Source organism: Falco biarmicus, chromosome 5 (assembly GCF_023638135.1).
Source record: "Falco biarmicus isolate bFalBia1 chromosome 5, bFalBia1.pri, whole genome shotgun sequence".
Classification (NCBI taxonomy): Eukaryota; Metazoa; Chordata; class Aves; order Falconiformes; family Falconidae; genus Falco; species Falco biarmicus.
Window position 1 is genome coordinate 51,305,910 of NC_079292.1, and position 26,221 is coordinate 51,332,130.

Here is a 26,221-nt window from a genome sequence, read left to right on the forward strand (position 1 = left end):
GAGTAATAGCCTCAAACTTTCCAAGGACTGCTGGACAATTTAAAATATTACATAGCCCAAACTGAAGTGGGATATAGACTGTAGATTATGATAAATGATATGGAGGGGCACTGCAGTTTTCAGATATCTAAAATATCCTCAGAAATCTTATTTTGTGATAGTACATATTTTCAGCCAAGTGTACATGTCCATATGATGGCACAAATTCAACAGCCTGTGCACAAATTTCACCACACCACTGGCCCCTTATGTCTCAGAACCTCTTATTTACAGACTGTTTTATGGAGCTGATCATAACAGATGGGTGTATCTATCAAACTGAGGAGCAGGGGTGAGTATTAACATTTCGCTATTCTTGCCAGGTTCCTCATTTTCAAACTGACCACATAGCCAGACCTTTTTTTTTTTTTTTTTTTTTTTCCTTTTTCCTGTATTGGGCCTTAATTTTTCTGCCTTTCCACTATCTGAAACAAGAGATCTTAATTTCAGGATGGATCTAAGCCACACTTCTTATGAAGTTTGTTTCTTTGATTTTGAAACATTCTCAGGATACGTTGGAATCTTTTTCCATACTAATAATCTTTTCTCCATTTCCTCAGCATGCCTCTGTAGGATTATATGTGTTTGTGGATTGTGTTGCACATCCTTTAAATGTGGCCGAGTTGAGCAGCTACAGCAGTGGGATCCCTTGGATAAAAGACTGAGCTTGTAATGTTCCTGCAGTTGGGTACGTGTTTCTAATTCTTGCTGTTCCCTGCTTTAAGTAAGATAGTATATTCTTATAGGTAGCATGAATTCCTGCAGATGTACAGGATATACATTACTTATTCTTAGGTAGTAGCTGAAGATCTTGCGAGACAGAACTTTGATATTCAGTTCTTGGCATGGATTCTTCTGTACAGTAAATCAATCAAAACTATTCCGTTGTCTCTGCCTCACAAATGAAAGCAAAGTGTTTGACCTTACCTTTTTATGTTCTGTTTATGATTATTTTCATCTGTGTTCATCACAGTCTCAACCACTCCTCAGTGGAGCAACGATTGCATTTGCACTTCAGAGAGGAGGCATAGTGGGGAGACGTGTGTAAGGTCACAGTCTCAGAATAAAGCACTGCAGTTGCCAGTTGCATAGAGGTTTAGGTCTGACAGGGAAAGACACTCCAGTGCTGGTATAAGAATATGTATATCCTGAAATGTAAAGAGTAGCATACTTTCACCAGACAACAGTTTAAGGGACTTGAAAGCATTTGTTTATCACAGGTGATAAGCATATCATTTGATCTAAGCCAGAAAACATATGTACTGTAAAAATATTTGTCAAAGATATACAAGCCAGGGGCAATTTACCCATGAAACACAGTGTATGTGTGGGAAAGACTTAGTGTGGTGATCTTGTAAATAACCATATATAAAGACTTTTGTAATATATTTTGAGAATTCTATGTATTTTGGGCCTGCATATGGCCGTCAGATTTTCCAGTTTTCTTCAACAGCTGTCTGGTGTCATTGGGAAGTCTCTGATGCTCTTATCATTTTGTTTGATTAACTTCTATTAAAATTCCTATTTGTTTGTCAGGACTACCTTCCCACATTCATTTCAGTTTTTCTGGATTTCATAGCTTAACCCTGTAGTTAAAATTAAATGTGTTTCTTTAACACTTTTACTTTACCCTAAAGCTAGATACATAACTTCTGCATCTGAGTACAGCCATTTTTTCAGAATACTAAACCTTTCTGATAATTAAGATGAAATATGGAGTTACAAAATGAAACCTTTCCAGGAATGTGTGGAGCTAAAATGAGAATACTGGTAAAAAGAAGTTAAAGGTTGCACATAGTTTTTACCTGTTGCTTTAGAGTGAAACATTTCAGCTTAACACTTTTTATTTATTTATTGGCTGTGCATATGCAAGTAGCAATGCCACACTTTATTTTGTTTTAGTTTTGTTTTGGTACACTTTTGGTAGACTTATTTTTGGACCTTAAACTGGGGAACAGCAAAGAGTTGTGTCAAGTTAAAATGTTGCTGACCTCCAGCTAAAACCAAATTGAGGATATAGAAGAGATGGAAACGTTAATGTTCCAAACTACTGCAATTCTGTATGTCATTGCATAGGCAATTCTTTTTGCTATGGCATTTTGGAAAGCACAAAATTTCCTCAAGGTGTCTATGATCTTCTCTGTCCATATTTTCAGCTATCCAAATTCTACTGTTTGTACAGAAGCTCCTGAAACTAATTTTATTCCTGTCTATAAGTGTTACCTTTATCTTGTGTTAAATTGAACTGCATTGAGTCCTATTATTTCTGAACTTTCATTGCAACCCTCCAGTCTTTTCCTTTTTTTAAATTTTTTGTAAGACTCTGTTTAATGATAACTCTCAAGTGAAGACTTCCATTCATAGAGGTAAAGAACACTCTGTCCTGGAGGAAACATTTTCTCGCAGTTAAAAAATAATCCAGGAACAAAGACAGTTTGATCCTCTGTCCAGAATAGTAAGGGTGATGTGGACAAATGTTCATTTGGAAGAAGTAGACTAAGAAAAGCAAATTTATCTTAGCCTTCAGATTGTAATGACTTTTTGGTTGTAATTTGAAACAGAGGTTGGAAGGTGAAAAATCTGCTACAATTACCTAATCTATTCAGCTCTTTCACTTCAGATCTTCTCTTTGAACTCTTATTTTGGGACAGAAATCTCAAAGTGCCCGTAGATTTGCATTTCTAACACTGACCAAATTATTTGTCTAAATATTCGATTTCATCAGTGAGTGTGACATGGCTTTATTCATGCCATCATGTAAAAAATGAATTGTCTTGTTATGTTTTAAATTATCCCGCCTGTTTCATATTTATATTAATCTTCCTTCTCATGAAATCCTATTTTAGGTTACTACTTGGAGTTCCTAGAGACCAGTTGCTTCCTTTGTTGATACCTTAACAAAGATTTTCACCTGTCTTTTTTGTCATTGTTACCATGTCTATTTCATCCCATCTTCAAATATTTGGAAAATTAACCCCCACAAAAGACTTAAGTATTTCATTCCTTGTACAGTTATTTTTATGTATATATATATATCTAAAAGAAAATTACATTGAGCTTAGAATTTGACCTGACCTGTATCTTAGTGACTGTTATATATAATTAATGAGGTTTCTTCCTTTTTTTCCAGGTGAGTTGACTGGTATTTCTCTATTCTTTCATATAGTGGAAATTGCTGGTTTATACCAAAATACTGTGATTTTTTTAAAATTTTTTTTTAGGCAGATATAGAGTAATAAGACATGTAAAATTATAATGTAAATTTTCTAGACAGTTAGAATTGGGTCTGTGTCTGTGTGTAAGTCAGTGAATGTATTGGCAGGTGTCACTACCTGGTGTCACCCTTGAGCTTTGCCAGTCAAATGGATGTTTGTAGTCAAATGGAGGTTTGAAGCTAAACAATTTATTTGGACATTAATCTGTAAAAAATTAAATTTCATTAGAGGTCATATTCAAGGCTTATTTTCACACTTGTCATATTTTCATACTTTAACAATAAATGTATCAGTGATAATTTTGTCTTGAACAAATTTGCATAATGCTTGCAATACAAATTAACCACTTTAATGGCATACAAAATTTTGGTGTTTTGGTTAAAGAAAAGCATATAAGTGTTGTAAATTTTGTAAGTCAAGGAGGTATAACAAGGAAATATATACTAGCCAAAGGATGCAAAACATAAACAGTGTTTTGCTTAAGGTAAAGAGAAAACCCTCCTTGCTTCCAGCAACAGTAAAAACACCATTTACTTTATGGTTCCATGACCCCCTATCAACTTGCAAGGAAAAGTTTTTGCACATGGCCCAAACCCAGTATGTCTTGAAGAAAGGCAGGATTCAGACTCTCCAGGATGCTGAATGTATCAACACCTGTCAGCTCAGACTCCCATTTTCTGAGGAAAAGATCATGACCAAAGTGAATCAACACCTTCACAAGGGCTTGCTGGCTGAGACAGTAGTCTGGTACTCCTCTGCAGTGCTTGGGAGGGGAGGCCATGTCTCTATGTTGTGACTGCAGGAACTGACCTATAAAACTCAGACAAACCAGAACACTGCCTGCAAGCTAGACACTGAAAACACCATCCTTTAGTGTCCAGTCATATGGCGTTCATATTAACTCTTTAATTTAATAGTCCTGTAAACAGAACATCGAGCTCTATGCTGTAAGGAACTAGACTTCAGTTCTGTCCTCTGTTTAAGTCCGAACTAACAAATCCCATTTTTCTGGATATTATTCCAACCAAATACACAGGTTTGGAAGGAAGTTAGCTTTCTGGAGCCGCGGCTAATTTCTAGTCTTTTTACTGAAGCTATGTCTCCATGAACAAAGTTATTAATGTTTTTTCTTTAGTTTATATTTGTTTTGTCAAACACAAATGATGGGAGGTGACTTTCCTGTAGAGACAGTCAGATTATGATTCCAGCTCCTTCTTGAATTTAAGCTTCTTGTTGATTTAAAATTTACCTGTTTCCTTTTAGAGTGTTCATTAAACAAACTCAATTACCCATTGATGGTTTATTCAGTTTCAGATTTGCTGTCCTGTGTACACTGCCCACTGGGGTATAGGTGCTTATACACACCATTGCACAAGTGTGGGTACAACATTTTGATGACTGCTCGGTCACTTAAGAAATGCAGATGCTCTCCTACCACATGGAGCTCTAGCTAACAACTCTGATGGAAGCAGTTTAGATCTTTTCATAAAGTGTTTCACTTACTGACCCCTTGAAACACAACAGACAACTGAATCACTCTTCATGTCACCATCTCTGATCTGGCATGGCTGGATAGGAGCCTCAGCTAGCAAGTCCGCAAGACCCAGGCTGACTCTCCACAGCCATGCAGGTGCTCTGATTGCAGTTCCAGTCCACAGAAGTTCCCATGGTAGAAGGTACAGAAGCTCCCAGTACTTCAGGCACTGAGAATATATTCCACCATCCTCCGTTAAATCATCCACTGTGTTCACACTGCTGTCTGCAAACCTAACAGAGATTTTGACAGTCTGAAATACACCACTTCATATCAAATTGATATGTCATGTCAAAATGGTATGTATGCACGCTGTGTTTAGTGCAGGTGTGTGGCTATGTGCCAATCTTGAGTGAGACTGATTTTTTTACGACTTAATATATCATGTGCTCCAACATTAAAATTTGTCAAGGATTCTCAGTAGCAGACAGGCAGACATTCTGGGCTAATATTTTACAGCTGGCACAAAGGAGACATGCATTCTGTGATCTTCCACAGGATTTCACTTTCAACTCCCCCTTGCCTAAAAACTATAATTTTAGATTGAGAGCATGTGGTTACACAGAAAAACAACATTTAGAAAGCATTTCTTTTCTTTCAATTTACTTGAGACATGCAGGACAAAATTTACATTTGTATTTGTGTATAAAAATCTAAAGTATTTTTTTTTAAAAAAGCAAACCAAGCACAAAAACTTAACAACTACAGCATTCTAAGGATGAATCTTACTCTAAATAATTTCCAGTGACAGAAGGGGTGACAACATCTGTACTCTGACTAAAATAAAACTGAACAATTAGAAAGTGAATTCTGCTGTGGTAAATGAGGCTTCAGCTATTGTGGGCACAGTTTCCCTTATTTTCTTTATCAGCAGATGCTGATGTTACAAAACCATAACTAGCAATTGAGCACAGATGGTTATCTGTTCAGCACAAAGGCTCAGAAGGGAATAGGCACTTAAACAGAGAGACCTCAGTCGCCCCTCTTGGTAAGTTTCCTGTTCTGACTTTCAAACAGTATGTTTCTTACAGTTTTCCAGTCACATGCAATATGCGCATCCAGAAAGGTAACCTCAGTTGCCATCAGCACAGACCAGACAGTAAATAAAAGCTCACCTAACCTGCCTGAAGCACAGATTTCTGTAGTCCCACGAGTGGGTCTGCCTTGGGCTTGAGTTATAATGGCTCCACTAGCACCCTGGGCACATCTTGCTCCCTCCTCTTCAAGAATCAAACCACAGACAGACAACTACAGTTGATATTTGATGAATGCAGTATATTATTTTATTTTATTACACTTTCATCACAGATTTCTTATGTACATATTGCAGTGCTGGCTGGCTGAGGTAAGGAAATGCTTCACATGAAATTTCAAATTCCTCAGCTTGAGATAAAAAATATTTTTTCATTCTGTGATTGAATTTGCTGAACATGAAGCAAAGGGCAAAATGGCAGTGTGGTCAATAAGGCAAGTGTATAAAGTTATCTTCCTGCTATTCCAGGAAAAACAATGACAAGAAAAGTAAATGCTGCCCAGATTAAACACATATTAACTCCATATACATTTAATTATACCACTGAACAGGCTGTCTCTGTTCCTTTCCTTTAGTGAGGAGGCTGGAGGTAAAAAGGAAAGTTCAAAGAAGTTCTGAGATTCTCAGAAACTATTTGTGACTCTGACTTCTCTCTGCAGAGCTATATGCTGTAATTCAGCACAGAAGCATTGTCCTTTAGGGGTCACGAGTAGCTGGAATCAGGGCATGCTGGCCTGCCATTGGCATGTTGTACAGAGCAACTCCTTGGTGATATGGACTCCCCTGGGTCTTAGCACAGCTCCTACTCCAGAGGAGGTTGTGTATAACTGGTGAATGCAATTTCTATAGCTTGGTGCTAAATTACAGGAACAGGGTAGGGAATGTGTTTTGATAAGCTCCATGAAGTCCAAGTTTTTATTCAGCCTGTCAAAAACCTATCTTTTGTGTATGTATATATGATCTATATATCTCTATATCTAGTATATAGTATATATTACATATTATATATCATATATTACAAAAATTACTTGTGAAAATTCCTGTTTATCTTAAACTAGATGGTGTGGGATATATTGTTTTGTGATACATGGGTTGATGTCTCTTAAAATGGATGCAGTCAGGAAATACACAACTGTGTGAGCATGAATATTGTCTACACCCTTTCTGGATTAACGTTTCAATAGTTCTGAACAGAGGTGATTTGGACTCACCATAATTGCTGAAGGAAGTTTTGCCCAGCTTGTTTATTTTTACTGCCAGTCTTTTTCTCTGCATGGTATCTCTTTAAAATTCTTGGTTACAATGGCTGAAAAAAAGTCTCTATATGTGAACAGATTGGTGAGTGTAAAGTACATATTATGCAAAAAGATTGTGGGTGTGTTGTTGGTGTGGCTGTCTCTCTCTGCCTGCTTGAGATAATTAGTCATGCTGAAAAACTGGTACAGTTCTGTATGATTGCTATGCCTGCAATAAAACTAATGCCAGAAAATGGGATAGATGAATATGCTATGGAAGATACTTAATTGAGTAAGAGAACCAAAGGGGAATTTTCTCCAAAATAATGGTTTCTAATGTCCACAATAATTGGCAGAAGACTGTAGGTTAATGTTGTTTGATTGACATTCAAACTGGAAGAGTTGCTTGTGGTTCTGGAACAATATGCTTGTAAACTAGCCATGAGGTGGGTAGTGCTGGGTTTTGACTGTTATAAATTAATGAAAGGCCTTTGTAATATCTTTTATGATTAACAAATACTGTATCACACTAATGTTCTCTTCTCCTTATTTAAATAGGTCACTGTTTGGTGGAAACTAGAAAAGAGAACTCTGCAAAGCACAAGGAGCTTTGTGCTCCATCATCTGAGTGTCCAATTACTGGCCTCAGGGTGCCTGTATCTTACCTACCTACAGGTTCTATTGTGCCTTGTTCAGTATGGTTTTAGACCGCACAAGGAAAAATCTGGCCTAGTTAGATTATCCATATTAGCCAGAGGATATTGTTACATGTGGTAACATAGTATCTATAGAGGACTGGAGGATAAGGACTGGTGCTGAAGGTATCCACCAGCTAAATTCAAAGTCTTCCTTGGCCTGGAGTATTTTAAATCTACACCTCTCCCTTTTTCAAGAATAATTTAACCACGAGGCTGTATGTTTTTCTGCTGGGGACATTCACCTGGGAAGACTATGACTATTCTGTATAACATTATTTTCTTTCTGCCAGAAACATGCATAAGAAAAATACCTGCTGAACCTAAATCTCCCACTGTCTCAGCACAACATGCCTTGAAACTCTGTGCTGAGGTGCCTTATAAAAAACAGGAATGACCAGTGTCATTTTTGAAAAAGACTAATAAAGGACTATGTTCTGAAAGAAAAACTTTCAGCCTGAGGTTCCTGAGAACAAAGACACATCTCAAACACCTCCACCAGTCTTGTACACAGTTCTAGATTTAAAGCACACAAGGGGTTTTAGTGATCCCAGTTGAAAGGTACTAATTTGTATTCTCATGCTTTGTGTTCTGAGTATTTCGTATTTCTTTTAAAACACATGATTTTCCACTTACTGTATGAAAAGTTGAAAATCCACACTTTTCCTTCAGCTTTTGAATGTTAAGCATGTCAGAAACAGAGCGTTCAGCTGGTATTGTAAACAAATTGTTTAAATGGAGTCTAGGTACCTAAAATGACCTAAAGGAGCTTGCAGACCCATCAAGTGAAGCTTTATTTTTTATTAACTCAGTGGGATTAAGGCACAAGTTATCACATGTCAGCTAAGTCACAGTATCTGATTGTGGGTATCATTTTTGCCTGTGGCAAACACAAGATAATACAATTTGATTGAACTTTCTCTTATGTCTTGAGAACATAATGTCTAAGATGTCTTAAGAACATCTATGCAGACAGATAGATCAAGTCAGTCTTAACTTGATTGCAAATCTGAGTCCATGGAAGTTGGTGAACTGGAGCTCTGACCAATTTAAACTCAAGAGAAAGGATGCCATGGTAGTTCTAACAGATAAGAGGAGTGAACTCTTATTTTCAGGAAAAAAAAATCATAATGTTGAGTTCAGTGCAAAAGAGATGAAATGATTAAAAAAGAAAAACAATTGAAAACCCCACCTTAATGTATGACCTAACAGCTGCAGCTGTTTGTTTATGCCTTAGGTTTGTTGTTGTGTTTTTTTTATTAACCCCTCCTCTACTAACAAGGACTTAGCTTGTTAGTAGAGAATTTCCTATTTTTTGCCTCCAGCCCTTATAACTCCTTAACTTTTCAATGGCATTTGGAGATGATTTTATCCTCCTGTGCAGGCTGCTACCAATCTAGTTTTGATTTTTTCTTTCAGACTTTATTTAAAGGGAAGTATTGCTAAAAATACCTGTTGGGAATACCTGAAGGACTTGATTCAAGTTAAATAGATCAATTTGAGGTGACTTAATTGGTCAAAATACAAAATCCCTAGTACACCATAAAGTTCCTTGCTGGATGTGGCTGGAGGAAGTTTTCATTATTTGCAGATAAACAGAAAACAGATGTCTGCTATAAGCAGTGGCTGTTTAAAAAAAAAATCTCAAATGGAATAAGAAAAAAAAATCAGATTATGAGTTGACAAAATAGTGCAAAATATTTTTACTTCTGTTGACTTTATTGATCACCATTACTAGCAATTCTGCTGTGCAAATTAAAGGTGTACTGTTGATCTCAAAACCTCAGATATGTAATGAAAGGTTTAAATGGTAGCTAGAGGAGACGAACCCTCTAAATTACAAGGTGAGCTGAAATATGTTTGAAAAGACTAGCATTGCTTCACTGTCTCAGGGAATGCAACGTGTTCCACTCTGGAAAGTTTTACTATGCATATAGAAAGAGGTCTCAAGCTAAAAATGCTTAGTTTTTACTGGGAACAATGGCTGATACAGTATCTCAATGTGGGGAGGGCTGTAACGTGTACTTCACTGTTTTTAAAGTTACTTGAGTAGTATTGTTTTGATGATCTAACATGAACACTGATACACAGTAATGAGAACTATGTGTTCTTTAGAACACTGTTTGGGAAAAGATAAAAAAACAAGCACAAAGACAAAATCTTGAGAAATGTATCTTTTTAAAATAAATGGGAGTGACAGCTATGGACAGAAAGTGCCTCAGGTTTCTAGGACCTTCACTTAAGACCTGGGACACACAGGCTTGATTTCCTGCTTCAATGAAAGCTGTCAGTAAAGCTGTTTTTCCCATGCTTCTTTCCTGTGTATAAAACAGTTGCCAAGTCAAGTACAAAAATGAAGACAGGCAGAATACACATCTAGAAATTATGGAAAAAAAATTTAAAACTGCCTAAAATATAAAAAATTTAAAATATATGCTGACATCTACAGCTATTACTTTTACAAGTTTTTGAGAAATGAAAGCAACTCTACCAAGCAGGAGTCATCTTGATCATTGCTTTCCTGATTTGATTATGATGAAGGGAACATAGAGTACACTGAAAAAGCAATGGTTATGATAACATGGAGTACACAAGAAGGAACTGAATGAACAAAAGAGTGAATTTTGGGCAATTGCAAGGGCTGACTCATTTTCCAGAAATATGTGCACGATATGTGATAAAACACAATAGATAAATCACCAAGTAGAATGACTGTAAACAAAATCCTGCTATCTTTCACTGTAAAACTTTTCAGATAACAGAAATCAGATATTAATGAATATTGTTCCATCACAAGTTAAATCCAACAATTAATTACTAGACCAATGCCCTGCCATACTCTAACTAAATGAAAATCACAGTGCAGCACACAAACATTAAGTACAGCTGGGAGTTTTTTGTTTTGTTTTGCATCCATCTCCTTTTCTCCATCTCCATTTCCATCTCTTGTCTATAATCTTACCAGGACAACTGTATTTCATTTCTCCATTACTGGATTTATACTTTGAACTTATAGTGCTGCAGATGTCAGTACCATTGATCAAAGGATTGTTCAAGCCTGAAATGGTATCTAGAAAAAAAAGTTTGCTTTAAGTGTAGACATGAAAGCACAGAGAACAATGCACATTCATATCAAGCATCATCATCCAAGCTTAAGAATATGTTTGTTGTTGAACACTGGGGACCAATTGGTGAATCATTTGGAGGGAATTAAGAAAACAATAAAAGAAAACTCATGCTTGGAATCCTGAGATCTTACGGCTTGAGGTTACTGGTGTACTGGTGGAACTTACAATTCTGAGAACTCTGTTTTATATATATCAGAATCAGTTTCCAGTCATGATGTTTTCTTAATAAAGCCTTTTTTTCTCATTTTCAGTAATTAATGAGAAAAAAGGATCATTTTTTCTTGTTTTTGTATTGCATTGGTGTTTAATTGTTATCTTTAAAACTTATGTGGTATATTCTCTTTGATTCTTATTTTACCTGTTTTAGCTTCTGAAACTTGAACTAATCACTATAAATTAAAAGAGATTTGTGATGGACTTATTAACAAATAATCTTATATCATGTTTGACCAACATGATGACCTCCTACAGTGAAATGACTGGCTTGATAGATGAGGGGAGAGCAATTGACATTGTCTACTATGGCTTCAGTAAGGATTTTAACATTGTCTTTTGTAAGATTCTCAGAAGAGCTGATGAAGTATGGGGTGGATGAGCAAACGGGAAAGTGGACTGAAAACTGGCAGAATGATCAGGTCCAGAGGGTGGTGATCAGTGCTACAAAATCTAGCTGGAGGCCAGTAGCTAGCAATATACCCCAGGGGACAATACTGGGTTGAGTCCTGATCTGTTCTTGAATGATTTGGATGATGGGGCAGAGTGTACTGTCAGCAAGTCCACAAATGACACAAAACTGGGCAGAATGGCTGATACATCAGAAGGCTGTGCTGCCATTCAGTGGGACGTTGATGGGCTGGAGAAATGGGCTGACAGGAACCTCATGAAGTTCACCAATGAGAAGTGCGAAGTCCTGCACCTGGGGATGAACAATGCCATACACTAGCAGATGCTGGGGGCCAACCAGCCAGAAAGCAGCTTTGTTGAAAAGAACCTAGGGGTCATGGTGGACACCAAGTTGAAAATTATCCAGGAATGTACCCTTGCAACAAAAAAATCTAGTGTTATTCTAGATTGCATTAGGCAAAGTATTGTCAGCAGATCCAAGTGTCAGCAGGTCCAAGGAGGTGATCCTTCTCCTTTATTCTGTACTAGTGAGGCCACACCTGGAGTACTGTGTCCAGTTCTGGGCTTCTCAGTACAAGAGAGACATGGACATGCTAGGAAGAGTACTGTGAAGAGTGACAAAGACAATTAAGGGAGTGGAGCATCTGTCTTACAAAGAAAACTTAAGAGCTGGGACTGTCCAGCCTGGAGAAGAGAGGGCTCAGGGGGATCTCATCAATGTGTACAAATATCTGAGGGGAAGATGTAGGGACAGAGCCAAGCTCTTTTCAGTGGTGCCCTGCAACAGGACAGCAGGCACTGGGTACAAACTGAAACACAGAAAATTCCATCTGAACATCAGGAAACACTTTTTTTTTTTTTTTTACTTGTGAGGGTGATGGATTACCAGCACAGGCTGCCCAGGGAGTCTGTGGAATGTCCCTCCTTGGAGATACTCAAGTGCCTGGGCAGCAGCTGGCTCTAAGTGGCCCTGCTTGAGTAGGGAGCTTAGACCAGGTGACCTCCAGAGGTTTCTTCCAACTTCAACCATTCTGCTGACTGTGGGATACTGGTCTGATAGATGCCAGATTATGAACTGAGGTTCAAAAGTACCAACTTTTACTGCTAGATCTTCAGCTAGCTTATTATACCACTCTCAAGAAAGCAACTAGAATATATATGTTTCTTTTCCCACTTCTTTTCTATATTAGGTTTTCAATCCAAGAATGTCTGTTTGTAGACTGCCCAAGCTAATGCCTAATCAATGTTTTTACTAGTTATTGCAAATAACATGGTTACAAAAATCTAGCGAATAAAAGCCAGTGTGGAAATTTGAGTAGGCGGAACGATTGCCTGTTCTATCGCACAGTCCTTTGTGCCCCAGAACTGGTCACCCTGTGACTTACTTTCCTTACAAAGAAAAGTGACAGAAATGGAAATAATAAATGACTGTAACAATCAAAGTGTAATAAAACTGTGAGATGGAAAAACTGCTAACTGCCTGTTCATGTAACACTTGGCACTGAGTAGGGCTACTAAGTGTCTTCCTTCTGTGTACAGTTAATTTGTAAATACACTACAGAAAAATAGATATGACTCTTAAAATCCTTATTTTTCAACAGAAGTGCACAGCTTTCCCCTTTTCTTATTTTCTGCACTTATGTGAACAAAAACCTCCCAATTCTCTCAAAGCCAGTTACTCATACTATCAGGTCACATCTCACTTATGCTCCATACTTAAGAGTGTGGTTGAATTCAGCTCTCTTTCAACAACTTGTATGTGCCTGCTCATGTTAGCACAATGTAAATATATATGACAATACATATACAAATATGACATTATATTGTCTTGATTAAAATGTACAAAGGAAAATGGTTGCTGATTTTTGTGTTTATTACCGTTATAAGAAAATTCAAGCATTGAACATAAATTAAAACTAAGCCTTTCATCCTGAATGTCTAATGAATTTTAGGTAACAGACTTCAAATGTTACATTCTACTGAATTAGTTTGATACTAACACATGTATTTCTGTGTATCTAGACGTTTTCTCTTGGAACATGAGAGTGCTGCTTTTGATCTCTCATTCATTGTTTGTTCCATCTGCAGTCCTCTGAAGGATATGCTCTCATAGCTTTTACCTCCATGCTCTGCTCTTCTGTGTCATGGACTGGGTCACCCATACCCCAGTCATCAGGAAGGGGATTCTACAAAGGTTTGATCATGTGCCTTTTCCAAAAGAATATCTGTGCGTTCCAGGAGAAAAGGTGAAATATAAATGTGCATGTCTAGAAGTGCTTAAATCATCTTTGCTTAAATATTCCCCATGAATATGGCAATACTGGAACTGGTAGTACTATCTTTGATATAAAGGAAGAGTCAGCCAGTCATGGAATATGTTCATGTGCTAGTAATTGGATTCATTTTCATGAATGTATGTGTGTGAAATATGATCACATTAATAAAAAACATGTTGAGCTCTGTGATTCATAAATTTAAAACTGCAGTCGTCTTTCAGACTCCAGATATGTATGTGTATTGGTATCTCTACCAGTTTGTTACCTGTCAGAGTTCATTACAGAATGAAAAGCTGGAGAGGTGGGTGACCCATGAGAACAACAGGTTCCAAATTCACACTGGAATTTAACAGGTCTAAAACCAGTTTAATTCTGGACCACTTAAAACTAGTGCCGTGTCACTGTGACAAGAGTTCGAAATCCTCTGCTGACAGGAACAATGACAGTATTCAAGACCTATTCATACCCATGTCTATTCATAGAGCAGCCAAAATACACATCTGCCGCTTTTCCCAAAATGTCCAGCCTGGGCAGAGACTGCAAACACGTTTACTGATGTCATTCAGCTCCATTGCCAGTCCTTGTTTTCTTTTTTGTCCTCACTAGCCTGACACTTCAAAGGGATAAACAATGATTTTTTTGTTGTTGCAGTATTTCCTGGAGAAAATTTATTTTGGTGGTGTTAGTCACAAGTTACTTTTAACTGTAGCATCTAGCATAATTATATGAAAGACACCTATTGTAGGTAATTATTCTTCTGTAGTAGTAAACTTGCCAAACTTGATGGTGACAGTGGAGAAAGGGAGAACAGAAAGTGCCAAATTGTGCATCATTTTACAATTTGTGCTACCCTGCTTGGCAATCATAAACATAGAACATGGAAATAAAACACTTAATAATAGCTGATCTATATTTTGACCATATTTTGGACTTTAAGAAAGTGAGGATTTGTGCTTTTAAAATTACAAACCACATATGCTAAACAAAAATACCAGACTATGACCAAACTTTTCAGAAGCTTACACTTTAATGAAAATTTGATTGTGAAGCTTCCCTACTTTGATCTAGGAGACTCTCAATTAACTAATTAGCATTACTAATTAAATCTGTCCTAAAAATATCAAGATCAGACATTCAAATTCATACCATTGGAAAAATAGCGTACTCACTTTTTACCTAAATGCATCCAAGATTTCTTTTTATTTTTTTATTTCTTCCTTTGGACTGAAGGTTCTTTTCATGAACAACCAACTTACAAAAGACCCTCAGTTTTTGCCTGCCAGTAAGCACTGTATTTTAATATTGTAGTAATGTTCAGTAATTCACTTGGTATCTAAACTAGAGAAGTCTGAAAAGCAGAATAGATGTAGAAAATCAAGAGCCAGTTCCCTCCTGTGACAGTTTCCAAGACAACTAGTCAAGATGGGAAAGTCTAATACCTTTTTAGATGCTTTAGATGGGGCAAACTGTAAAGAGAAATTGAATTGCTTGTCCACAGTGAAGGGAATGGAATGTAACAGAAACCGTATTTAATCTCTAGAGTCACCAGTGTTTCCAAGAAAGCTAAAGTAGTAAAATTACTCTACACTGTTCAGCTGCTCCAGCTATAGGAATATAGCTTTCCGTGAGGGCACTAGTTTTGTAATAAGCTCCTTTTTCCAGCATAATTAAAAAATACCGGCTAATGTGACTTTAAACTGAAAATGAGAATTGCATTTTGACTTTTGACTTTAGATCATGAAAATTTATCAGTTTAATTTCAGTTATATTTATATATTTATGGAAGGTCTCAGCCTACCTGGGAACAAAAATTGAAACTAAAGTGGGCAAAATGTTTTTTCTGATGGAAGCATGAGAACATACTTAGATATAGTTGTAATCTAAATATCGATGTAATAAAAATATTGATAAAACTGTAATTTTTTTCCTCTGTGTAATTTCAGTTACTGATGTGCAGCATAGGAAGATTAGCCCATCCATACAAAAATGTTATGCAATAACTAATGATTTAGGTTTTTAACAGCTTTCAAAGTTTACTTCTCTTTTTCAGTATCACACTATAATGATAAAAAAAATTTGTTTGCTTGTTTGTTTTTCTTGTCTATGTAAAACTGGAAAGCAGTCAGAAAATACATGTATCAGTCACATTCTATATGTTGGTGGGTGGGAATCTGGCTTATATGCAGAGATACTGAGAAAGCAAGCAACACTTCTTCACTTTCTGGATGTGTTTCAAACGTAGACTTTTCTCATTAAGAACTTGGTTGGAACAGATGTATGCCTGTATATTTTCTCCTGCTTTGATAAATCCTGTATTTCACCAGTTTTCTTCCACAAAATGTTCCAAATGGTTTTAATCAGGTATTACATTTGGCTTCCTGTAGGCAATCACATTTTTTTCTGTGGGGTAATATTAATTGACCTGAAAATGTCGGCTTGACAATACAAGATATGATATCACCTGTAGGTAACAAGTGTAACAGATGTTACCAGTTGCCAAAAAACTATCCTAATCACAAGCAAGCTCATATTTGGGAAAGTGCCCATTTTTTATTTAAATATTCAGAACTTCTGAAATGTGATCTTGAGAGCTTCCAAAGTCTGAAGCAAAACAACCAGCCTCACAGCCTATCTTCAAAAATTCTGGAGAGCAATCAAGTATTCCTGAGCATATTTTTATTTATATTTCAGTTGGAATGAAGTGATAAGATTCAACAGGGGAAAAAATCATTTAAACTTTTTTTAAAGGACGAAACGTTGATCTGTTTTCATTGGTGTAGACTTGGAAACAATGAGACTCAGAATGTGGTGTAACTTTTAAATTATTCATTTTACTCTACTAATCCAACCAGTCAAACTATATACTGACAAATTTTTAAGATCTGTTGCTTAAATCCCCAGAGTGGATAGGAAACAAGTAAACGAGAAATCTTCATGTTATTTATTTCATGTTGTTTAAAATCCACCCCCGAACAGTAGGAAACTGTTCAGCAGTTAGCCATTGGCACAACCCCAGATCTAGCAATTAAGGTAAAAGGAGGGTGTGAACTAAGTGAAAGACAGTAGAAATTTTCAATCTGTTTGTTCTTGGTCCAGTGTGTATGTGTCGTTTCCTGTATGCTTTGTTTAAGAAGCTTTGTTTAAGAAGGTGCAGCTGGGCATCAGAAAGGAGGGCTGCCAGCTTATGTGTTCTGGATGTGGGTGGGCAAAGCAGGGGCTCACAGAGACAGGGAAAAATTACTCCAGGAACAAGTGAGAATGCTTAGCTGGGAAAAATCTCTGCAGTGCAGACAAAACCTAAGAGACATACCAAGGAAGGCTCCTCCAACATAAGAGTCTTAAAAAAGAAGCTACCAAAAAAGTTAGAAGTATTTAAAAGAAGATTAACTGCAAAAAGGACAAAGACACAGTAGCTGCAGAGGGAGGGACAGAGAGAGGGAAGGAAGCAAGGGGGTGAATCGTCTTCAGTCTTGTCCCACTCAGCTAATCTGGTGGTTTTCCTATTTATATGACATATCTAAATTTATGTGTGTATTGCCTACAGAAAAATAGTCATACAGGTTGGAAATCTTTTGACATTGTTTGGCTGGTCACTTCAAAGAAACAGAAGTGACAGGAGAACTTCATCTCAAAGCAGTGTCTGGCTCTGGAGCGGACACATTCTGACTGTTGGTAGGCAGCATGCTGTATAATCAGACTCTTGTATGGTGCTTTTCTCCAAAACTCAACAGCAACAGGTCAAACAAGCCCCAGAATCTAAGTTCATTCCCTAAGAAGGACATCTGACCTTCTCATAATTTGCAGCTTTCAGAAAGCAGTAATAAAGTTCTGGAAAGTACAGAACCACCCATGCAGTCTGAGGAACAAATATGAAAACTTATGCAAAGCTACCTGAAGTGATCCCTGCTGGGTTTTCCTTTGTTTCTTGCTGGTCTTGCTGGCTCCATGAACGTTATCCACCTTGGAATGAGGCATAAGCATTCTGAGAGAAATGTCATTATTCTTTGCCTGATCAGTTTGAGGGCTTTTTAGAGAATTTCACTGTGAAAGCATCCACATGGCAGACAGACATTTTCTCCTGGAACAAGCCTATAAAAAAGCTGAGAGATTGTGGTAAATCTGAAATATGTCATCTATTCTTGTCTTGATGTTCTCACCCTTCAATGCAAAAGACTCCACAAGGAAATAGTTGCCACCATGCAAAATATATTTCTTCGGGGTATAGGAAGCTAGCTGGTGCTCTAAAGCATTGGAAATGTAGCTAATACACACTTTCTTGTAAATAGGAATACCCAAGAACTGCATTACTGAATGGATAAAGATATGGTTACACCCACTGATTCTAATTCTTTGCTTCCTGTTCAGTATTACATTATTTATCTGATGAATAGTTCAAAGGAACAAACAACTCCTTTTAATTTCCAAATAGTCAAAAGATAAATGAGATTAGAAAGACTGTTAACTTTTTAACATTGTTTACTTAAATATTGTTGAAATAAAATTAATTAAAATATAGTTTGAGTTCTATCACTTTTCATTACTAACCCATTTTCATTTGTACACACTTCTATTAATATCTTATGAAAGCAGTGTGTTAAGGAGCAGTTTAGTGAAAAAAACTAATACTCTGTCAGTCCAAATAGCATTTATCATTGCTTTTATTCAGCTGATTTTAAAGTAGAAGTGAATATTGCTATGTATATTTCAGGTATTTTTTTGCCACTGTTATACTTTTCTAAATCCACCTGTAATGTGATCCTGGAAAATTGGTGTACATGTATCAGTATTCATATCATAAAGATTAATCAGTAAAGCTAAAATAATTGGAGAACAGTACCTGTGAAATTAAAGTACTATGAAAGAGATGGGCGAGAGATTAAAAACTGTGGCTAAACTGTGGCTTTGCATTAGTAATAATCTAATTCAGGAGATATTCTGAGAAATGTGAGTCAAGGGCTTTAAAATTACGGTGAACAAGACATAGCCTTTAAAGCAACTATTTCTTCACCAGTGTTAAATACTGTTATCAAGCCACAGCATGAAAGGCTGTAGAAAAACATATCAGAGAGCGTCCAGAAATCATGAAAAAAATCTATTGATTCCATATTTTAAATTCCACAGAAGTATGTAAATAAGAATGTAATTTCTTTCACTCCCAACATACACTTAAGCATCTGTTACTGGTGCTTGAAGAAATGACTTATCAAATCTATTTTAACTGAAATAACATTTGGTATTCCTGATTTTCAGTGGGTTCAAAAGCTTTCAAAGTCACAATCATGTTTCTTTCATCCTGTTCTTGTCCTGTGAAGAGAATGACTTTTGAAAATTTTGAAAATTTTGTTTCTGTTATATTTTTTTCCTCTCAAAGTTCTAGATACAACAAGCCAAATCTATATATTTGGAAAGATCGTCAGATGCCTAAACTTTGATTGTTCAGCTTCTGAAGATATTCTGCTTCTTTGCTGTCGCATATTTTTTTTGAAAGCTGTGGAATATGGGTTAACTTCTTCAAGGGCAAATTGCTGAAAACATAGAGAAAAACTACCATCAGACTTTATGGCTATGGTTATCAACCTGACGTAGCTTCTTGGAAGAAGGAAATAATACTTTAATATTCCAACAAATCTCCAAGTCAGCTCACATGCTTTCCATCTTCTGTTTGAAAGTCTTCATTTTTTATTTGGTTGGTTGGTTTGGCTTTAATTTGGAAAGGCACTTGTATTATATCTTGGCTCATTTCTCAATTGCATGGATTTACCTGGCAGTTTCAGTTGGCTACAGAGTCGGCTACTGGTGTGCAAGGAGCAAGGGCAAGACAGAGCTCTTATTTAGGAATTTGAAATGGTTGTGGTGAGTGTCAAGACCCTACTGGTGGAAGTGGAATTCCTGAGATAAAAAATGAACCTGCAATGCAGAAAATTCTGTCAGAGCCTTGTCTGCTGGAACCAGCTTTTTGTAGCTACATCCCAAATATTCAGGAAAATAATTTAGCTCACTATGAATTTTCGGTTCATCTTTTGATCTGTGCACCATCTTTTGACATATAAAAAACTACAAAAACCTCAAAGTGTGCATGTGTGTGTCTGTTAGTCCCAAAAATATATAGCCAAAGCAGAATCTTAGAATCTCTAAACAATTTGAAAGTATTTGATCCTCAGTGTGAATTGAGAATGTCCGAATAATAATAAAAAAATTCTAAATGGTTGCTTGATATGCATATAGATATGTGGGATGCAAATTTTCATTGCAGACTATTTTGATAAAAACCAACCATATGCATTACCACTGTATTAAAATGAAACATAAATAAATGCATAATTCAACTTTAATTTTAACCATATTCTTAATTATTAGAGTGATATAGTTTAGTATAACTATTCTCAGTTACATGACCCCAACAAATACCAAGAGATTATCACAACCTGTAGAAATAATTCACAGCTTCCTTTTACCCTTTGAGCTCACATGAGGTTTCTTTTCAGCTGGTATTATGGCCCTATTAAAAACTCTGAGCAGCTCTGTAAAAATGCTTCAGAGATGAATCCATAATGTTATATGATACCAACTAAATTATCATAAAGGAGCAATAAGAAATAAATAGATAGATTGATAGTCTATCATACGGAACACACAATCAGCTTAGAAAGGACTTTAAGCAACCGATACTCATCTAGGTTATTCTTTGCCAAGTGCTGGATTTTTCTTTGAAGTGAATTTCCAGGTTCTAAATCACTCAAATGAAAGTGCTTTATCCTCTCTGACTGTGAGTTCTGGTTATTTCCTCACCATTCATTTGTTCTGATGCTCACAATAAATTCACTTTTTCTTACTTTCATACCATTATTCTTAGTTACTTTGACAGTGCTTATAAACAAGAACTTTATGAAACGCTTCCAAGATTTGTTTAAAAGGAAGAGTGGAAGAATAAACTTTTTTGTATGTTTGTGCTAAAAATGCCAATCTTCAGAACTTCACAGTACTGGCCTAGAGAAGAGCCCTGAAATTTTCTTCTTAAATATATTAAATCATGTGATAGTGAGATACCTGCGTCCAGATTCACACACATATATACACATGCATAAACACCTCTGTATATTTTCAGAAACCCAAGTATCCTTACTACCTGATAATTTTAAGGTAAATGTAACTTTCTTCAAAGAACTTATGAAAATGCGTACTTTTACTCTTAGAATTTTGCCAGTAATAAAGTATAAACAAAAGGTATATAAAAAAGTATAAACTGTTAGTAAGAATAAAATGAATCAAAATAGCTATATTATTCTTCATAATGGAACAAGGAATAAGAAATCCTAGTCATCCCTTGTTCTTATTGAGGTAAGCACATTCGGTGAAAATGGATGTGAATGGTGATTACTTTGTGATGCTTAAGCAGTATAGAGAAGTCAGAGAGAATAAAAGTGGACTCTTAGGATCTCTGACCCAAGAAAGTGAAGTGTTATTTTAGCTGTTGTGGATTTAATGTGTGTGATATGCTCTGTCTACTGATTTGTTATGTTGAGGCTAGCAATAAAAACAAAACCAGTTTACCACTATCATTTGCTGCCTGGTCTTCAGAAAACATGGAATGTGATTTTCAGTTTATTGGGCCTCATGTGCTTTATTTTCTCTTTTAAATGTCTGCTTACCACAAGAAGCCCTGATATTTACATTATGCAGAGTGGTTTATTTCTCTTGCATTTTTTGCTATTGTACATATGATTTGAGTTTGGGTGGAATTCTTTGGTGGAATCCCAAATTTTATATTCTCTAAGCCAAACTTTGTATTAATTTACAAAAAGACAAACTTTGTTGCATGAAAACACATTTAAACGATTACAGTTTCATGTTAATATAATAGCATTATCCTGATGTAACTAAAATAGGTTTTGGACAACAAGCGTATTACATATCTGAAGAAAGAAATTTACTGTTCAAGTTGGAGTTGGAAGAATATTGTTTGAATCCAAGAAAGCTAAACGTAAGTGTAATACACAGGGTTTGTTTGGAAAGAGGTAGGGTAGACTGAAATATTGTGCAAAATTGTCATTTAGTTTTGTGGCAATCTTGAAAGACCAAGACAGTTCTACCTTTTCAATGTTATATTGAAATTAATAAACAATAAATAGTAAAAGACACTTTTTTAGAATGAAACAAAACCTGAACTTTGCAACTGGAATCAATCACAACAATAATGAATTACTTAAGAGAATGCATAAACATAATACATGTTGTTATGCTCAGCTATCACTTTCAGCATACAGCTGTAATTTTGCAGATGCTTAACTTCTCTCAGTCTTCACTGTATTTAGATTCCTTTTAAATAGCCACCATGAGGGACACAAAGGTGGTATTACTCCCCACTAGCTTCTTTGTCTTGATTTAGTGCAATACCTTCCAAAGTATTTCAGGCTTATGCACAAGTGTGCATCATCTTGGACAATATTGAAAAGCTAAGAAAAAACTGGATTAGAATAGGGTTATAAATATGCTAATGCCTGAACATTCAAACCTTCACTCCTTGAATAATGCTGATGAAAAAACAGAAGAGCGGCGAGTGTTGAAGAACAGCAACAGCAAAAAACCCCAAACAAACAAAAGACCACACACAACTTCCCCCCACGCCCACCCCCCCCACCACCACCCCCCCCCCCCAAAATGGAGAAACAGCCCTCTCCAGTTTCCTCCTCGTGCACTTGTAATTTAGGGACAGACAATGTTGACTGCTCATCTTGTGTAATCTTCAGTGTCAGAATCAATACAGATTGAAGTTAAAGAAATGTTTTACTGGAAAAGTAGTTCAGATCAGCTATCATTTCTGAAGCATTCAGTTGATCAGGCTGCTTCTATCTTGATACATTTTTCTTCTAAACTAACCATGAAAGGTCTGGGCTCAAGAATGGGACAGCCTGACCTTTCACCAGAAGAGACACTTGCAAATTCTGTTAACTGCTTCTGCTGATAGTTCTTGCAGAATACTTCTGAAGTATGTGAATTGCATGACATAACAACACTGTTATTTTTTTGCCTTCACTCATCTTTAATGCATCAGCTGTGGTAGATGATTCTACATTTCTGAGGATTGCTTTGAACTCAGGCATGAGCATTTCTTACAGTGTCAGAATTTCTGTAAGAACACAGCTCTTTTATGGCAGAAAAAGATTTATAGAACAAACTGTTTGCACTTCAGCTGAGTGAAAGATCTTTTGGCCTCAGCAGCAAAGGTGAATCATCAAGCTATCTATTAGATGTTAACATATATGCCCCTACAGGTAAATTAAATTAAAACTAATGCATGCCACGACTCACTCAAAAGGCTCTTTTAATTTATAACTTTGCACTAAGAAAGAGGTGAGGGCTGAAGAAAAAGCTGGTTGACCTAATTCCACCTCAGCAATTATTGTTTACTCCATGTTTAGGGAAGCGTGGGACTGTGCAGGCCAAGAGGGAAAGGACACCTATGCCTCCTCTGGAGCTAGAGTACACTTCAACCCAGAGGCTTCTGGTGGCTCTTATAATGCAAGGGGTGGGCACTGTGACCTTTTCTCCTTCTGCCCCTTCTTCTGCCAAGGCAAGGGTTTCTATTTTACATCGTTTCTGCTGCAGTGGTGTCAAAAGCTCAGAGCCCTAGAAATTACTCGTGTAGCCAAAGATCAGGACAGCAGGTTAAAACAGTGCCCTGAATCAAATTAGTATGTCAAATTACATTAGCAAGGGAGAAAAAACTTTTTAAAAGATTAATAAAAAAGGACAACATATGGACCTGGATGTACCTGTACATGAGCATATACTTATGTTTTAGTGGCCAGAATAGTTGACTTCATTCTTATTTTGCTTTTGTGTTGAACATGAGCTTAATAAGCAGTAGAACAACAGAATTTAGTGTTATGCTGAATTAGTCTGTAATACTAGAATCACAGAACTGTTCAGTTTGGAAGGGTTCTCTGGATGTCATATAGTCCAACCACAATCATACTAGGTTGCTCCAGGCATTGTCTACCTTAACCCTACTAGCACTACCATCTCAGTGTTATTACACAGAGAAAAAAAAAACAAATAAACTTTATATAATCTTCTGTTTAAAGGATTTTTCTCCTTATGAATTACCCTTGCCTTCGAGGCAGAGTCTGCTCATAGCAATCGGGTGTACTGAAATACACTAAAATGTACAAAATGAATGTTACCAGTTTGTTAGTAACAACTAAAGTTGGTATTTATGTACGTGCAATGCAGATGGTGTAGGTAATGGGATTGTTTTTCCAGCTACCATCACATTACATTCTTAGTCTTTTATCCTAGTAAAATATTTGTTTACTTAAAACATACAAGATTCAAAATTCATAGGAAGTGATTCAGCTGCTTAAATATAGACATCTAGTGACATTTTAGATACCCTAGGCCTGGCTGTTGTCCCTGCCTCCAGCTGTCAGGTCACGTATGATGTGCCACAGGTCATGTCATATATGTCAGTCCCGCTCTGGACTTCTCAGGTATCCTACTCCTATAAGATGGCACCAAGTACTTGTGCATAGGAAGTTGGATCCTCCATGCTGGTTAAGGATTAACCCCCATCAGACAGTCAAGCACCACACAGCCACTCACTTACTTTCCCTGAGTGGGATGGAGGAGAGAACTGGAAGGATAAAAGTGTGAAAACTTCTGGATTGACATCAAGACCATTTAGAAGGGAAAGAAAAAGCTGTGTGCGGAAGCAAAACAAAGGAATTGATGCAGCACTTCCCATCAACAGGAAGGTGTTCAGCCATTTCCAGGAAAGCATTACTCCATCACACACAGTGATTACTTGGGAAGACACACCCTAACTCCTCCATCCCCTCCATATTTCCTCCAGCTCACAGCATCATTTGGATCACATGGTATGGAATATCCCTTTGGTTAGCTGCAGTCAGCTGTCCCAGCTGTGTCCCCTCCCAGCTTCTTGGCCACCCCCAGCCTACTCGCTGTCAGGATGGTGTGGGAAGCAGAAAAGGCCTTGAGGCTGTGTGAGCACTGCTCAGCAATAATAAAAACATTGGCCCGTTCTCAACACGGTTTTCTTCACAAATCAAAAACATGCACCATGCAAGCTACTATGAAAAAAATTTATCCTAGCCCAACACCAGTACACTTAAAAGTTATAACTTGTAGATGGGTAGCCAGCTTCTACGTAATTTGCACTAGAGTTAAGAGCTTCAGAACAGGATTCTCAAAAGTCAACAGGCAGAACAGGATTGTCTTAAATACTGTTCATCCCTCTTTCTTTGTCATGCAGTATGTAGTGGAGTGCTCTTGGATTGTCAGAAGTACATACAAAACACAGTGTCCTTTTCAAGAAGGCGAAACTGGAGTAAACATCCTTATACAGATACCCATTTTCTGTCTGGATTTTCAAAAACCTGTGTGGCTTGTTTATTGTGCCATTCTTCGTTTTTAGGGAAAAGGGCAAGCACAATCTTAGCTGCTTGGATTTAATGGAGTCTGCAAGATCCATATATTTTCAGTATTTGTTGCCTACCTGGAAAGCATTATTATCATTGGCAAATTTTGTGATACAAGGGTTGTTGGGTTTTTTTATCAGTCATATGATAGGTGGGTTTTCTTTGTAGGGTTTGTCTTCTTTATTTGTTTTGTTGCTTGAAACTTGAGCTGCTGAAACCAGATTATTACCTAAGAAATCTCAACCTTCATTTAAAACCGAAAAAGTTTCTAACCTTCCAGACTGCATATTAGCTGGAGGATAAAAATTCCCAGTGAGGTACAAAACCAAACCACTTCACACTAACCCCTACATGTACTCTCTTCCAAATCTCATTTGAGTGGGGTGGGCACAAGGTGTGGTACTAAAATCACTTTTAAGTGCCTGTGGCTGGCAAGACTGAATTGAAAACTCACAAGAGTTTACCTGCATAATGCAACCTTATTTGTGAACAAAAGATATTTTAAATTAGCATATATACTTCAGGGTAATTTTCCCTACTAAGCTGCAGCATGTTCTTTAGGTTTGTTAGTCATCTTTTCAGACAGTTCTCTAGCTTCTATTTTTCTTCCTGGCTTATATGGCAAATTCTGAATGTTGCTAATAGGATCATCAGGGACCTCACTCCCATCTTGCACTTTACTAATACAGCATGTAATTTTGTTGTTACTAGAATGAATGAATGAATAAGCAAAAATGTACAAGCCATTCACATATTTCTTTATGTTTATATCACTCCGAAGAATAATTCTGCTGAAAACTCAGCTCCAACTCTAGGAAAGTTAAATGAAGCTTCTGGGATATAGTACTGTGTTTCCTCATGCCTCACCTTCTCTGAGGTAACTTCCTTCCTGTGGGATAGTTATCAGCACTGTGCAAGCTGTTCCTGATGGGACATTATCAGCATTTTAGAACTGTGATAGTACTGTTGTTTGGTTTATAGAGCTATTCATCTGTTAATGCAGT